Raw genomic sequence first — 15,712 nt, 5'->3', positions numbered from 1 at the left:
TGGAATAGAGGGATGATATTAAACCAGATATGTATTAGTGCATATACATAAAGTAGGGTTACTCACAGATCAATGAAAGAATAGACAAAATCTGCATAGCAGAGGCCCAGATAGCCTCTATTTTCTACTCCATTTACACCAACTTTTAAAATGCAATCTGTGTCAGGGAAGGAAATTAATGCCAACTGTAGGTTCACACAGATCAATTGGTCCTTCTCAATTCTTCTGTTGTTGGCTGGTTATACCTCAGATTTTTCACTTTAACCCTTTGAAACCTGTGAAATTGGTTTGATTTCTTAAAATTAATGAGTGGGCAATGAGTAATTTAACAAGAAATTGCACAAAAGAATTGGCAAGAAATTAGTAAAAAGTTGCAAGAAAATTGCCTGGAGATCAAAAAGGATGTAAAGCACACATGCGCACTCACACACACACACACACACACACACACACACACACACACAAACATACATACACATACATATATAAAAAAATAAAAAATAAATGAAATTAGTCAAGAATGTTTTTGTCGTTAATCCAACCATCCATCCCATTCTTGTCAACGAAATATCTCAAGTTTCCTTAAATTTGGCATAAATGTCCAAGTGGACTCAAGAATAAACGGACTGATTTTGATCATGAAAGGTCAAGGTCAGGGAGGGAGACATCTGGGCAGATACTGGCTGTCCACCTTGAAACTGTGCTGACTGTTTAGATGTTCTGTGCTGCCGGGTGAAGATGTGTGTGAAGCATCTCTGTTTTCACACACATGTGTAACTGGAACTTTCCTGGAGGCATATGACCACAAAGCGGTAATTCTAGTTCTTTTGAATTGTTTTTATTTTGATTAAACGGCCAGTGGTCAGGATGTGAATAATGCAGTTTCCTGAAGCTTACGCATTTTTAGGCAAACAGGTTAGTCACTGTGGCTGTTACTGGTACTAAAGCAAAGTATCCACTCTTAAGTTTGAAAAAGTACTCTGCTGTAAATATACAGTATAAGGTGGTGGTGACTGATGGCCTGCATGTTTTGAGGCAGAAAGTGCACCCTGTCCATGTTGCCTCACACGCCTCAGCTCTGCGCTCTGATACTTTCATTTCTCTGTCTGCCGCTTGAGTACTGACTCACCCTCAACTCAACAGTGTGTGTGAAGTCCCAGCCCACTCATGACCAGTCACTGACCCCCCCCCCCGCACCGAAACCTCACATCCTCTCCAGCTGCTCCATTTGTTCTCCTTTATAGATCACAACTCACCACACAAGACACTTCAAATGCCAACCTGATATCCCTTCCTGAGTATTTCTTATGAATCCATTATGACTATCCGAGGTCTAGACAACAAAATGTTCTGGGCTGAGTGGAGAAACAAAACCAAAAACTTTTATTTCATCATTTCTAGATGAGATGGATAAAATTTGCGATATTTAATCTCAAATTGCAATGATTTAACCCTCACTCCCCTAATGTTTAACCCTTTGAAACCTGGAGCAACATTGCTTTTCTTGTGCTGCTTTCAGATATGCCTTTTGATAAGTATTAAAAAGTCTAAAACACAGGGGAAAAGACAATTAATAACTTGCTGTGAAATGCTCCACAAATTGCAGGAAATTAAAAGATGTAGGAAATTATTTCTTTAAGCTGGGGGAAAAAGAAAAATCTCAGGGAAAAAAAACATTTATAATTATCACAATCACATATTAAAAATTATGTTTCAGAATTATTTTTAATTTTTAAGCATTTTTTTCAAGTCTTGTTTGCCTTTTTTGTTTGATGTTTTTTTTTTTTTTTTTTTTTTTGCTTTTGGCTTTTTTTCTCCTTTTGTCTTTTTTCTTCCTCTGTACTGTATTTATAGTTATCATATATCATATCATCATTTCATATATTAATTATCATTTGAATGAATTTATTAATTTTTTTAAGGTCATTTCCTTTCTCAACTTCCTCTTTCTTTCTTTACTTTTTTGGGTCATTTCTTTTTTTTGATACTCATTGCCTTCCTCCCATGTTTTTGAAAGAAATCAATGTAACTTGCTAAGTTTTCAAAGGGTTTAAAAAAATAGAAAAAGGTAATTCAATTCAAGTCATTCAAAGGCCAACAGTTTGTATGCTGAAGCCATAAATCAGTGAATGCACCTTAAATGTCAGTACGAAAGCTTTAAACATTCCATTTTTTATTGTCTTTCTTGCATGACATACAATAAAGTGATGATTGGATTTTCACCCAAAAAATATATATTGATTTCAACCAGATTAGCAAATTGCCTCTAGTTTCACATTTGTGCATTTCACAGTAATTTCACTTCCCCTTATTGACTTACTCTAAGCCCTGGATATTGCGTAAACGCTAATTTTACAAAGACACCAAACTGGAGAACAGAGGAAACGCGAGCGGGGGAGGAGATGGAAATGGAACACACCTGTCCATGCACACTTTTTCCCAAATTGTAAAAGTAGTGCAATAATGCCTTTAAAAAATCACCAGAAAGAACTGCGTCTTCTGTCTTCTGCAGATAATTGTAATCAGAGGTGGATGCAAAATATACAGCTCATTTACCGAAGTAATAGTAACACACTGTGAAGGACAAATTGCAGAAAAAATAAATAATAAAAATGATAACAAAAGTAATTTATTTAATTTAAAAAAACCTTGAAATAATTTTACAAAATAATATAAAATGACCTAAATTTCATTTTTAGTTTGGGTTTTTAGTTTTAGTTTATTTACACACAATTAAAAACTGAATAAAATTCAGGATTAAAAAAAAAGTGTCAGGAGATGTCAAGAGACCACAGGCTTACACAAATGTTTAACAAAACCCCTACATCAATATTTTATTGAAAAATATTTTTCTGCATTAAAACCAAGACAATACATAGAACACAATACAAAGTGTAATATCAAATCATCTTTTTTTTCTTTCAATTAATTTGCTGTCAGTTGAATGATTTATTAATTAATTGTTTCAGCTGTATATGTATAAACTGTTTGGTAATTTAATTTATAACAAAACGTTATCTTTTATAAAGTCGTATGTTTTATTAAAAAAATATAATATGTCACTAAAGCTTTCAGATAAATGTAGTGGAGTTAGAAGTTCAATATTTCCCTCTAACATGTAGTGGAGTAAAAGTACAGAATGGAACAAAAGGAAAATACTCAGGTAATGTACAAGTATCTCAGATTTGTACAGTACTGCAATAAATGTATTTAGTTACACTCCATTCCTGATTGGTTGTGTTGACATCACAATAGTGCTATCCCAGGACGTCAACAGCAGATGCAGAAGTACACCTGGATATCTCATTAGCCATTTATGTGAAATGTTGTCAGAATTAGCGTGTGAATTCTTGAGTTATGGCCCAAAAATGGGTTGTGAGCACACAGTGACTTTGACCTTTGACCACCAAATTCTAATCAGTTCATTTTTTTTAGTCCTAGTGGACATTTGTGCCAAATTTGCGGAAACTCTTGTCAAGGCCATTTTGAGATATTGTATTCTTTAGAACGAGGAAGGCAACTCCCTCAAGGTGTTCTTGAGATATCGTTTCCACGAGGTCACAGTGACCTTGGCTATGTATTTGAATGAAGTTTGGCAGAGTTCATTACATGAGAAGAATTCTAAAGATACTTTTTTTATCATTAAATATTGAGCCACTTTCAGTAACTGATAACTTTTCCTTGAATTGTCCTGTTCCACTTTTGTAAGTGAGTGACCTCAGCTTCCTCTGCATACCGTGATTACAGCTGATGTTGGGACAGTGTTAATGGCCATATTTCTGGTTCCCCCTAAGTAACAACATTAGCTTTTGTCAGCACTGTTAACCCTTAGGGACTGTTTGGTTCGGTATTGTGTGAGAAGGCTGCAGCCAACAGCAAAACAGGCTTTATTGTAACTAACCAGAGTATTTGTGCACAGTCAGTGTACATTCACTGTAAAAGCACTCTGACAGGCTCAGATTATTATTCTAAGGATCTGACAAATTATGGAAAAGATCCCTACAGAGATAAATCTTTTGGTTAAAGAGTAAGGTACTTTTCGTTTAACGAGAAATAGTCCCCAAATTAACTATCACCAAACCCACAAGACTCCGTTTAACCCTTTGAAACCTGGAGTGTCTTCCCTTTTTTGCTGCTTTCAGACTCCTTAAAACATTTGGACAAAGAAATTTGATTTGTCATGGGGGAAAAGGCAATGAGCAACTTGGTGAAAAAAAGTTTCAAAAATTTCAAGAAATTAGTATTTAGAAAATTGTTTTCTTAAAAGCTAAGGAAAATGTCTTTTTTTTCTAATGATCATAATTACAGTCTTTTCACAGTTAACTGTGTGAATCAAGGGTTTATTTCAACTACATCCAGCTTGGTAACTGTTGGATCAATGGAAAGACAAACCACGGTGGCTTTTATTTTATTTGTGTTGACTTTGAACAAAGTTTGTTTTACGCTGATAAAATGACTGCTTATTTATATGGAGTCTGGTGGGTTTGGCAATGCCAATTTTGTTTCTGATTTAACAAAATGGATCTTACTTTTTGAAGAGCTCCATCTATGTAAGGATCCTTTCCATAATGTTGTCAGACACTTATAATAATCAGCTGAGCTTGTCAGTGGTAAAAACAAGCACTTTTAGTGGATATAAATTGATGGTGCTCAAATGCCCCTAGTGGTTACATTGCAACCCATTTCATGACTGCTGGCTGCAGTGCTATAGCTCAATACTGGACCAGTTTCAAAAACTGATGTCCCCATTGGTCACAATTATACACAAAAGCATGGAAACATTTGGTCCACGTATAAAAATACTGAGCAGCTAGCAGCAAATGGTGCCAGGTCATCAACACCACTAACAACGGCAACAGTGCTCACAGAGCTAACATTGTTACCTCGGAGGCAAATGGAGAATGGGCGCCTGTTTCGAGGCTGCCGACTGCAGCCCTCCTGGACCAATTCCAAAAAGTGTTGTTCCATTAGTCATTTAGACACAATAATGTGGGAAAATAGAGTCCAGGTTGAAAAATACACAAGCATCATGGCGTGATATTCCCATCATGAACAGGTGGTGTAAATGTGTCTCCTGATAACAAGTATTTTCCTTAAGAAAACATTCTCAAGAATTTGTACAAATGCTTGATTTATCTCCACAGTATAGCTTTCACCCACAGGAAACGCTCAGCCTAATTGCATTCCTGTTTTGGTAAAGGCTTGCCACACTTAGATAGTGAAACTATTTTTTCACTTCCAAGTCCTTCCAGAGAATCATAACATCCTGAGGGCATGTCAGGCATGTCTGATCTGGCCGTGTGACTCACGATTACCAGAAGCTAGCCTCTTTATTTCCTGCACTAAAGTCCACTCCGATTTCACAATCATTATGAGCTCAAGCAGCAAATGGATTTCTAAAGCATGCATCATTGGCTGTACGTGTGAAGGGAGTGCTGCTCTAGAGAGTAACTTGACACTTTGAGTTTTTGTTTTTTCTTAGCCTTCAAAATTAAACTCATTTGCTGTGTTAAGTCTTAACAACCAGTCAGACTTCTTCTTGTAAGTATTTTGATTTACCCTTACAAAAAGCCTCAGGAATATGCTCTTTTAGAAAGTAAATAATATTTTGACACTAATCAAACTATTTTCTTCCACAGTTATCAAGTGTAATCGGTGGATGTCTTTCCTGTGAAGCGCTAAATCCATGAGGACAAAGGAATAATAAAGGATTAATAACAATTGCCGACAAATTGGCATTGTAAAGCGGATTACGATGATCACATGGTTATTACTGGTCTCATTCTTCTCTAAGAGCACACAGGATGGAAATGGCCAAGACAATGGTGAGTGTTTCACCCTTGAACTTGTTACAGCCTGCAGGTATCAGATAGTCTTTACAGTGGATGCATTAATGTATTAATAGCACAAAAATGTCGCCCCATTTCCATGTGTAGTCATATGCAAATAGAAAAGTGTTTTGGAGAAGTTAGTGGTTTCTAGACTTGTTTACATTCTACAGTGACTGTTTTTCGGCCTATTCGGTAGAGTAATAAAGAGAATACTCAACCATTTGAAACCTGAGCAAACTGGTTTGATAACTTTCAGAAATATGAGGGAGAAGGCAATAAGCAACCAGATATCACAAGAAAATTACCTAAAAAAAAAAACAAACCAAAAAAAGTAAAAAACAAACAAACAAAAAAAACAACCAAAAGAAAATCACCTGAAAATAAATTCCAAAAATTAAAAAAATATGTTTGTGCTTATTTAAGTTTCTATCTATTAGCGGGAGATCGACAGGCGGAAAATGCGGACTATGTCTTGGTTTGATGCTTAGATTTTCCTCCGTTTGGGCTCTCCCTTAGAGATAGGGTGAGAAGCTCGGTCATCCGGGAGGAGCTCGAGTAGAGCCGCTGCTCCTCCGTGTTGAGAAGAGCCAGATGAGGTGGCTCGGGCATCTAATTAGGATGCCTCCAGGACGCCTCCCTGGTGAGGTGTTCAGGGCACGTCCCACCGGTAGGAGGCCCCGGGGAAGACCCAGGACACGCTGGAGAGACTACGTCTCTCAGCTGGCCTGGGAACGCCTCGGGGTCCCCCGGGAAGAGCTGGATGAAGTGGCCGGGGAGAGGGAAGTCTGGGTTTCCCTGCTTAGGCTGCTGCCCCCGCGACCCGACCCCGGATAAGCGGAAGAAAATGGATATGGATGGATGGATGGGACTATTATGCATATATTATTATTTATTTTATTTATTTATTTTTCTAGATATTACAGCTGCATAGTGCAAGGGCTCCTTTAAAGTTATTAAAATCAATCTAATGCATAGTCTATGTTTGATAATATGAAGAAATGAATAGCTCTGAAATGCCTTAGCCATTTTATTATTACTATTTCACAAAATAAAGTATAAAATGACGAACCCTCCCTTAAAACTTTTTGGCCTCTCTTAGCGGAGTGTCTGTCCCTTTAAGAGTATTCTTAGTGTTTGTTGCTTCAATGCAGCTTTTGAGTTACCTACCTGTATTCCCTTGAGTGTTTATTTCTGTCATCCTCACATTATGTGGTGGATTACATTCCATAAATACATAAACTATGCTGGCTTTTTGCTCACAGAGCTTGCGGACTTGCAGTAAGTGTGTTTGCAGCAAACTCTGCACTGCTCTCCTTTCTTCCTCTCTCCTTGGAGCAGGGCAGAGAAACACCATACGCTGTAGTTGAAGAAAAAATGAGCAGTCTCATACATGCTCTTGATTATTGTGTGTGGTGTTCTGCAGCAGACAGGCCTCAGCTGCTGCTCTTACACACACACATGGTAGCTAAACAGAGACATTCTGTTGCTATGTTGCATGTTTTTCACCACAGATATTTTCAGAAACATTTTTTAGCTCACTGTTTAGCTGTAATATATGAGACTGTTATTATCTGCCAGCTGGCTGCTATTGTTTCAAATGGATAGGGACACATTACTTCCTCCACAAGTTTGGGGCTGATGCTACACACTGAATTTTTGTGGTTATAGGTATTCTGCCTCTTTACTAAAAGCATCCCTTTTCTCTGTTTTCTGTGGTTGTGTAGCACCTATTTCAAGAGTATTTACGTCTTTCTACTGCAGAGAGTTTTAAAAGCCATCGTTCCATCAGTGAAAGATTTTTTTACAACACTTATTGCCTTCTTGTCTTCATAGTTTGTACTGCTACTGGTGTCTTCACTATTGTCTCTCTCTGCTGGTAATGATAAGGATATATTTTATAATGATTATTCCCTTCAGGTGTTTTGCATTGTGGACCTCAGAATCAGACAGTTACCAGCGATAGCCAAATGATCCAGGTATCATGGGAAGACCAGCCTTCATGCTCTACAGTACAGGATGTGCTGATCTATGAGGTGGTGGTTCTCATAGCAGACAAGCAAGTACATTATGTAAGTATTATCTTCATTTGTGTTGCGTCAGTATTGCGATCTTCCATTGATAGTCACAGCTTCTGGACTAGCCATATTAACGCGATTCTAATTTCAAAATGAAAATGCTTCAGGAGGAAGTTACTGTAATGCCTGACCAGATAGGATCTACTCACTTCTGGAAACTGGTCGTCCTACTTTGCGTTGGAGTGTGCTTCGGTCAAGCTCAGGGCTCGATACAAAAACCATACAAGCCTATGGAAACAAGAACGGACTCTTCCTGGTTACTATTCAGCTTACCATGATTTCATCATTCCAAAAAATATATCATTATTACACCTTAGACAGTCAGGGCACTTGTTGAAATGCTCATAATGTCTTATTCTGTTTTTTTTTCAGTGGGGAAAATCTCAAAAAGACCAGAGATTTTCCCAAAGGACAGAGAGCTGAAGGTTGGCAGTAATGTCACATTCTGCTGCATTCTGCCTGAGGGGCAAGTTTTTGACAAAATGTTTTTCTGAATGAGCATAGTATTGCTAATGAGACACCTACTAAAATTAGCAATCAGATCTATGACCTGACTGTCCACCTGAATCAGGCATCAGAAGGCAGTTGCACTAATGTAAAATGCAAGTCAAAATGCAATGGAAAATGGGGCTTGTGCTTATATTGGCTGTAAGTATGACCTATTTTTGACGAATTTGGGATTTCGATATTTTAAATATGTCTTGATAATAAATGCTAGCTGTTTTTTTTTTTAAATGCCTGCTTTCATTCAGACCCACCTCAGGACAGTAACCTTCAGTGTGAAACCCGAGATCTGAAATCAGTGGAGTGTCACTGGACAGTAGGAAGAAAAGCCTCCATCAAGAGGGGAGGTGGAACAGAGTATCACCTGCTTGGAAGGTAGATTAATAAAATTAAAACTGATATAACCAGAGGCTGGACAACATGTTTTCATCCAAGTTATCGTATTGGATCAGCTGTTGATGTTCCAGGATGCCACAGCTAACGCTTGAATGCTAACAAAAGCATGTGATTAGCATTAAACAAAAAACATTGTGTTTTGGCTCTACATTCATACCAAAAGCAAACATTGGGCTCCCGGTTGACAGTCTGAGGTTTTTTTGACCCGTCCAGCTCCCTTCAGCCCTATAGGGACCTTCCACCTCCTTACATTACCTAGATACTGGCAGCTAGGGCTGGGTCATAAAACTATATCTATCGCAAAATAACTTTTCCTTGATTGAAATATGAGAAGTAGTCGATAGAATGGCGATAGAACGCATTCGGGCATGTTTTGACAGACAACACAAACAGCCAATGATAATAAGAATAGCGCCACGGCGAACCAAATGCAGTGAATGACTGTGACTCTAGAACAGCTGAGTGTTTGATTACCGAGTCGTACGTGCTTCCACAGTGTTTCATCATCGTGAATCAAACAGATGATGGTCCAACAGCAGCGCAGTGAGACAGACAAACAGAGCGGAGCTTCTCCTCATAGCACCAAAGTGTCTGAAACCGTCACATTTGGTGGAAAGTGACTTCTTTAGACATCTACAGACTACTTTGTGATAGTTTCAGGTTTAATAAGATTTTGGAATAATTATTTAGAAACAGCAGGACGCATCGCTGTCTCATCCAGCCGCTCGCGCTGAGCTCTTCTTATTATTACCAGGGGCAGATGTAATATTTTGGGGGCCTGGTTCCACAGGCACATTTCCTTATTTTCACCCTTTCTCTGACTGGGATTGTGGCAGGCTGTTGGCAACTATAGGAGAAGTAGGCCTACTCAAAAGTTTTTTTTTTTTTTCCCGAGTAAGATGATTAATAGCACAGAAGATTCACAGAAGTTGAAGTCAGAGTCCTGCAGTCAGAAGAGGTTGCTGTATTATCAGCACAATGTGCTTAAATTTACTTGAAGTTTGTTTGAGCTTTTAATTTTTATATAATGCTGGTAAATTTAATGAATAATAATTAATCATATGTTTATTACAATCCAACACACCATGGTCACATAAAACTGTGAGGGCAAAAAAAAAAAAACCCACAAAAAAAGCAAAATAATCATTCATTATTTGTAATCGAAGTAAAATGTTCAATTAATCATGATACTGATTTTAGATATGAGGTTAGCACCTTTGCTGGGAGGAAATTTTAGTAACTGGACCTCTCTATATTTGTCATGGTCAATGTCTGACAGAAAATAAATATTTAAATCAAAATTGACCTTATGATATCTTCATATCTCACTTAGGAGTAAAAGGGAACCTTTAAGCTTGACAGAGATAGTGATCTGATTTATATCGCGATATATATCGATATCGACTGATATGAAAATTATCATGATAAGATTTTTCTCCATATCACCCAGCCCTACGGGCAGCATTTCAATCTCTCCTTTCAGTGCTTTTGGCATAAGTGCACAATGACAAAAAGTACAAAAGGTATTCTCTGCTGCATGGCGTCAACAGAGAACGCAACCAGACAGATCTGGTTGTTGTGGTATTACATTTCGGCGGACAGTGCCTGCCATGTCAATGTGATACATGCACAAGCGTCATCTCTTGAGAGCATAGCTGGATGGAACAGAACCTGTAGTGCGTGCATGACATGCGGCAGTACAGCGGCAGGTTGAAGTGCTGCTGGTAATGACGTAAAATAAGGAGTGCAAGGGCGCCTATAGGGCAGGAGGGAGGCTTGGTGTTGGATGGGTCCCACAAACAAGAGACTCTCCTGTGGGAGCCCATTGTTCACTTCCTGTCTGAATGTGATGTTTTTCTACACCTTACCATGTGCCTCCTTCCCCTAATCCTAACCATCTGTGCCAGCATGTGTGTTTGTTCACGTTTGGTGTTGGTTGTCATGTGCTGTTGTTGCCTAAACATAACCACGTGCCGCCTCATCTCACATGTGCATTTGTTGACATAATGGTAACGGCATCATGGAATGTTAATAGCAGATGCAGATGAATACCTAAATCATAAAATGTGACACAGAAGTCTACTGCAAAGCAGCAACATGTGACGACTTGGCGTATCATATGGCAGCCACAGGTGCCATCAGCTGCATTATAAACTGACACCGCCCGTCTTCTGTGTATTATACTGCCACTGGCTGGCAATATGCTGACAAGTGAGGTCTGGCCAACCAGCAGTGAATCATAACACTACAAACAGTTCCGTCTGGCTGTGGTACAGACACTGCCTGATACTGTATCATACTGCCTCTAAAGGTGGCTTTTGGCATCAGTGCATGAAATCAAAATCACTGGTATTGACAAGTTAATTTCGTTGGTATAACTAGAGGATGGAATTAGGCTGTTTAGGTGCTTACAAATTTTTAATTGATGGCCTTTGCTTGCTTCCATATTTAATGTGTTGTCCAGGTTGCCTGTAGGTTTCTGTTATGGGAGAGAGTTAAGCAATTTATATGTATCACCTGAGAAGTTACACTCTCCTGGCATTTCTATTTCAGTCCATGTAAGGTTCCGGGGAGCTGCTCTAAAGAAGCACAAGTAGATGTTGGTGAGAGAACGTGGACGCTGACAGCACAAAATAAGCTTGGGAAGGTAGAGCTTTTGGACACTGCAGACCTGACTAAAAGAGGTATATCTTTATACAAATGAGCATTATTGTGTGCCAAAATGCTTATGTAGTTGCTAAAAAACTCTTTGAAATAATTAAATTCAACTGAATGTTGTTTGTCTTTTGTTTCAGTGCACATGTTCGCTCCACAGGGAGTGACAGCTTTAACTGTTAATGCCAGAAATGTCAGCCTGAAATGGAAGTGGAGGGCGCAACAGTACTCTAATCTCAATTTAACCTGCCAAGTAAACATCATCCATGGTGAAGAAAAGATCACAGTGAGTTGACAAAAGAAGTGGGTGACATTAGCAAGGTTTTATTTAAAAAGTAAGATCCTTTTCTGGGCTACATTAACATCACTCTTGTCCATATTGTGTTCCCAGAGTGAAATCTTTGGAGTAGGTCTTAATTTTGCAGTTTTAAATGACTTGTTGCCAAACTGGACATATAATGTGACATTTCGATGTGGAACTGCGCAACACTTTTGGAAGTGGAGTGACTGGAGTCAAAGTGTCACCTTCCACACAAATGGTGATGGTAAGTAATAAAAAACAAACAAACATAAAAACACTGTTTACATTGTGGTCACTGATAGCCTATATGTCCCACAGTTCCAGATGCTCTTGATGTGTGGATGCAGATGAAGGACAACCAAATTATAACCATCTGGAAAGTAAGTCAGATGAGTGGATGCTACTTTCTAGTAAGCTGCTCTTTTATGGCTTTATTTTTGGCTGATAAATCATTCACCTACAGATCAATTACTATTTGTGGTTGTAAAAAAATCTCTCTGGTTCTCTGCTTACCCTCCACCATTAAGACGCTTGTCTTAGCTCCTTAGTGTACTCAGCCTGTTCTCATGCTGAAGATGTCAAATACCGCTGCCTCGACAGTGCTTTCAGCGTACAAGGCACAAGGCACAGGGCAGATTTACTAGTCTTTTTTTTGAAAACAAAGTTTAAATTAAAAACTACAATTTGTCCTTGATCCTACTACATCTTTGGAGCAGAAAGATGAGTTAATTAAAATCACCAGCTATCAATCCAAACAGGAGGCATGAAAGTCCGGGGTTTGTTGGACCCATTAAGCGCCCCTCCCGTCGGCCCTATAGCCACTCTCGAGTTTATTATATCACGTTGTTACTAGCAGCATTTCAACCTGACACGGTTCTGTGGTGTGTCTTTGCAACATTATGTGTCACATTGCAACATTATGCACAGAAAATAAGGGAAAGCATAACAGGTCCCCTTCAATAGATTGTTGTAAAAACTTTTCACATTCAACATATTCATATTTATAATATAAAATACTGAATGTTGCTGTTGGCTTATTAAAAAGTTATTTCAAAGACTAGCTAACATTTGTAACTGCAGACTTGATGGCTTGTTAGACAGTAAGACACATTACCTATATTAATTAATTTGTACTCACTGGCATGAGGGATTTTTCACCCCATGAAAAACCAAAAATTGCTCTAATGAGTGGCTAAAAATTCATCTGTAACACACTAGTAAATGATTTATTAGCCTTTAATAGCGTCAAAGCTATTAGTCAAAGGGTGCTTCATTAGAAAGTGCCATTGATGAGAGCCTGATCTCCATATGTGTGTTTTGGCAGGTAAGCTAAAGTCCTGTTACCTCTCTGCAGATGCCACTGACCAACCAGAGTCATGGAGAGATCATGGACTATGAAGTCACCTGGACAAAGACCACAGAGAGAGGACGTCAAAACAGAACCAAAGTGGCTCCCAACAGCAACAGTCTGGCACTCAGTCTGGACACCACTGAAGAGTATATCATCTCAGTTACAGCTAGGAATATAAACGGCAGCTCATCTCCATCAACCATCACCATCACCAGCCCCAGTCCAGGTATGAAGCTCACGCAAATTACATTTAATTTAGTTTTAAACCTGTGTTAATTGATTTTTTACCATTTAGGGGCAGCAAAACATTCTGTACAGATAAAACTAAAATATTATCACCTTAAAAAGTTGACTGTTATCTTATTTTTATGTTGCGAGATGACTGTGTTTCCATTGAGTGATGTTCTGCGACTTCTCCTCTGGTGATAACATTCTAAGAAGCATATTGTCATATGTTTATAACATCAGCAGCTTTATTTCTATTGCAGCCACCCCACTAGCTGTCATCATTTCCAAATCAAAATTTACGTAGGCATGTTATGCGAGCGATAATGGAAAGGCAAGCTGCTCATAGTACATGGGAGTGGATTTCTGGGAGGCGATAGATTTCACAGAGGAATTGTGGATGCAAAACTTCTAGATGATCTGCTCTTCGCCAGCTGCATCATGCCCGAGAGAGCCAGTTCATACTGACAAGCACATAGCCGTAGCATCATGTGACCTATAAAGGACAAAAAAGTGTTTGCATTGCAGTTTTGCAAGATATGGCTCTTTCAAATTGCCTGAAATACCACCTTTTTTGTGATAAATGGAAAAGAAATTGACCCGTTTCCATTCGGCGTATTTTATATTCGCTATTTCAATTTGCCTACTGATAAAGAAAGTTTGTATCAAAGACACTGATGAAATCATTGCTTTAAGCTATTGTTATCTTCTCTGCAACAACTAAATGTCAATTGATAGCAGCTTTGTCAACTCTAACTTTCAAAGACTCTTCTTTTTCAGACAGCGTGAGCACGTCTTGGATCATTGGCAGCAACAGCAGCTTCAACGTTTCCTGGTCCGCCAGTCCTGCAGCCAGCTGTGGTTACATAGTGGACTGGTGTCCTACATTAGGGCGGTGCATCGTGGAGTGGCTGAAAGTGCCTCCCACTGAGACTAACGCCATTATATTTTCAAGTAAGTCTTATTCCGCAAAACTGTTACCTATGTGACGCTACATGTCCTTGTGTTACAATATATCTCCTGTTATGTCTCCACCCAAGAAAACTTCAAAGATGGAGTGAGATACTCCCTGTCCATATATGCCTGCACCCCGGGAGCTCCAGTGCTGCTAGAAAGAAGAGAGGGCTATGTCCGCGAGGAAAGTAGGATTCCATTCTTTGATTGTCTGTAGAGCATTATTACTAATACATGCGTCAGTGCCCAAAAAATAACTCTATTCGACTGTGTTTCCCACTTTCTCAGAAATACAGGGCACCTTGTTTAAATCATTTAAGGGAAAACGGCAGGATTCAGATTATGTAGTGCACTGGGACCGTATATCTCTAAGAGAGCAGACTGCTTTTATCCAAGGCTACGTCCTGTATTGTTCCGGCAGCAACCAAAAAGTCATCAGTTTCAGCACAGGTATTGTGACACCCTGTTATTTTCTGATGACAGTCCACAGAGAACCAGGGTTACATACAGGACTACGCATTCTCAATCTGTAGAAACCTTCACAGATATTAGAACACATTTACACAGCCTGGTCAGACCAACAAACAAACACCAAACAACAACAATAACAAAAACAAAATAGCCCCCATAATAAAACAAAAAGAAACAAAACAAAACAAAGCATTTGTTATATATTTAAGCAGTGTATCCCATCTTTCCTCAAATATATGTATTTGATATATAATTCTCATAGTAATCTTCTCTATTTCGTATATTTCCTTCACAAGACCAACAAACCTTTATTTCAATGTCCCTAATATTGTGACAACACTCAACTTTATTTCCCCCTAGTTTTTACAAATAGTATATTTGCATGGGACAAATACTTTTAAACACACTATTTGCAGATGTATACTATAAGCAGATGTAAGAGTTTATTCATGTCAATAACTACAACTCCTGTCACTGCCTAGAAGTGAGGGCTGCTGTATATGCAGTTATTAAATGACAAGCCAATAAAACACAGCTGTAATATTAAAGCTGTAGATGATAACTTTCATGAATTTTATCTTTTTGACACATTTGCTGAAACTGTCACTATAACCTGTCAGTAGTACACAAGACAAACAGTCTCAAAGAAAATCATGTTCCTCCTCCTTGTAGTGCTTCTAATGGCATTTGCAAGAATTCTCTGCCATGGGATTGACAACAACCAATCAGAGCTAAAGAGTCTCTAATGCAGCTGGTAGTCATGTGAATTGCTGTTTGTTAACTGTGGTTAAACTTAAAAACTAGGCAGCACTGATCACATATTAATCAAGATTCTGTTACTGCATTGCCTATTTCTTACCTCAGATGTTCTTAGAAACATATTTTAGTGTACTGTTTAGCTGTAAAGTGAGAAAATTTGTGAAAAACAGACTGCTAACACCAAATAACC

The 15,712-nt window shown here is 38.6% G+C and overlaps 1 pseudogene; it reads left to right on the top strand.

The window, feature by feature from the left end:
- The first annotated feature begins 5,381 nt into the window (after positions 1 to 5,381).
- LOC121939293 lies at positions 5,382 to 15,706 on the top strand (annotated as a pseudogene).
- The last annotated feature ends 6 nt before the right edge of the window (positions 15,707 to 15,712 follow it).

This window comes from Plectropomus leopardus, unplaced genomic scaffold (assembly GCF_008729295.1).
Source record: "Plectropomus leopardus isolate mb unplaced genomic scaffold, YSFRI_Pleo_2.0 unplaced_scaffold4447, whole genome shotgun sequence".
NCBI lineage: Eukaryota > Metazoa > Chordata > Actinopteri > Perciformes > Serranidae > Plectropomus > Plectropomus leopardus.
This window is presented reverse-complemented; position numbering and strand designations above follow the sequence as displayed.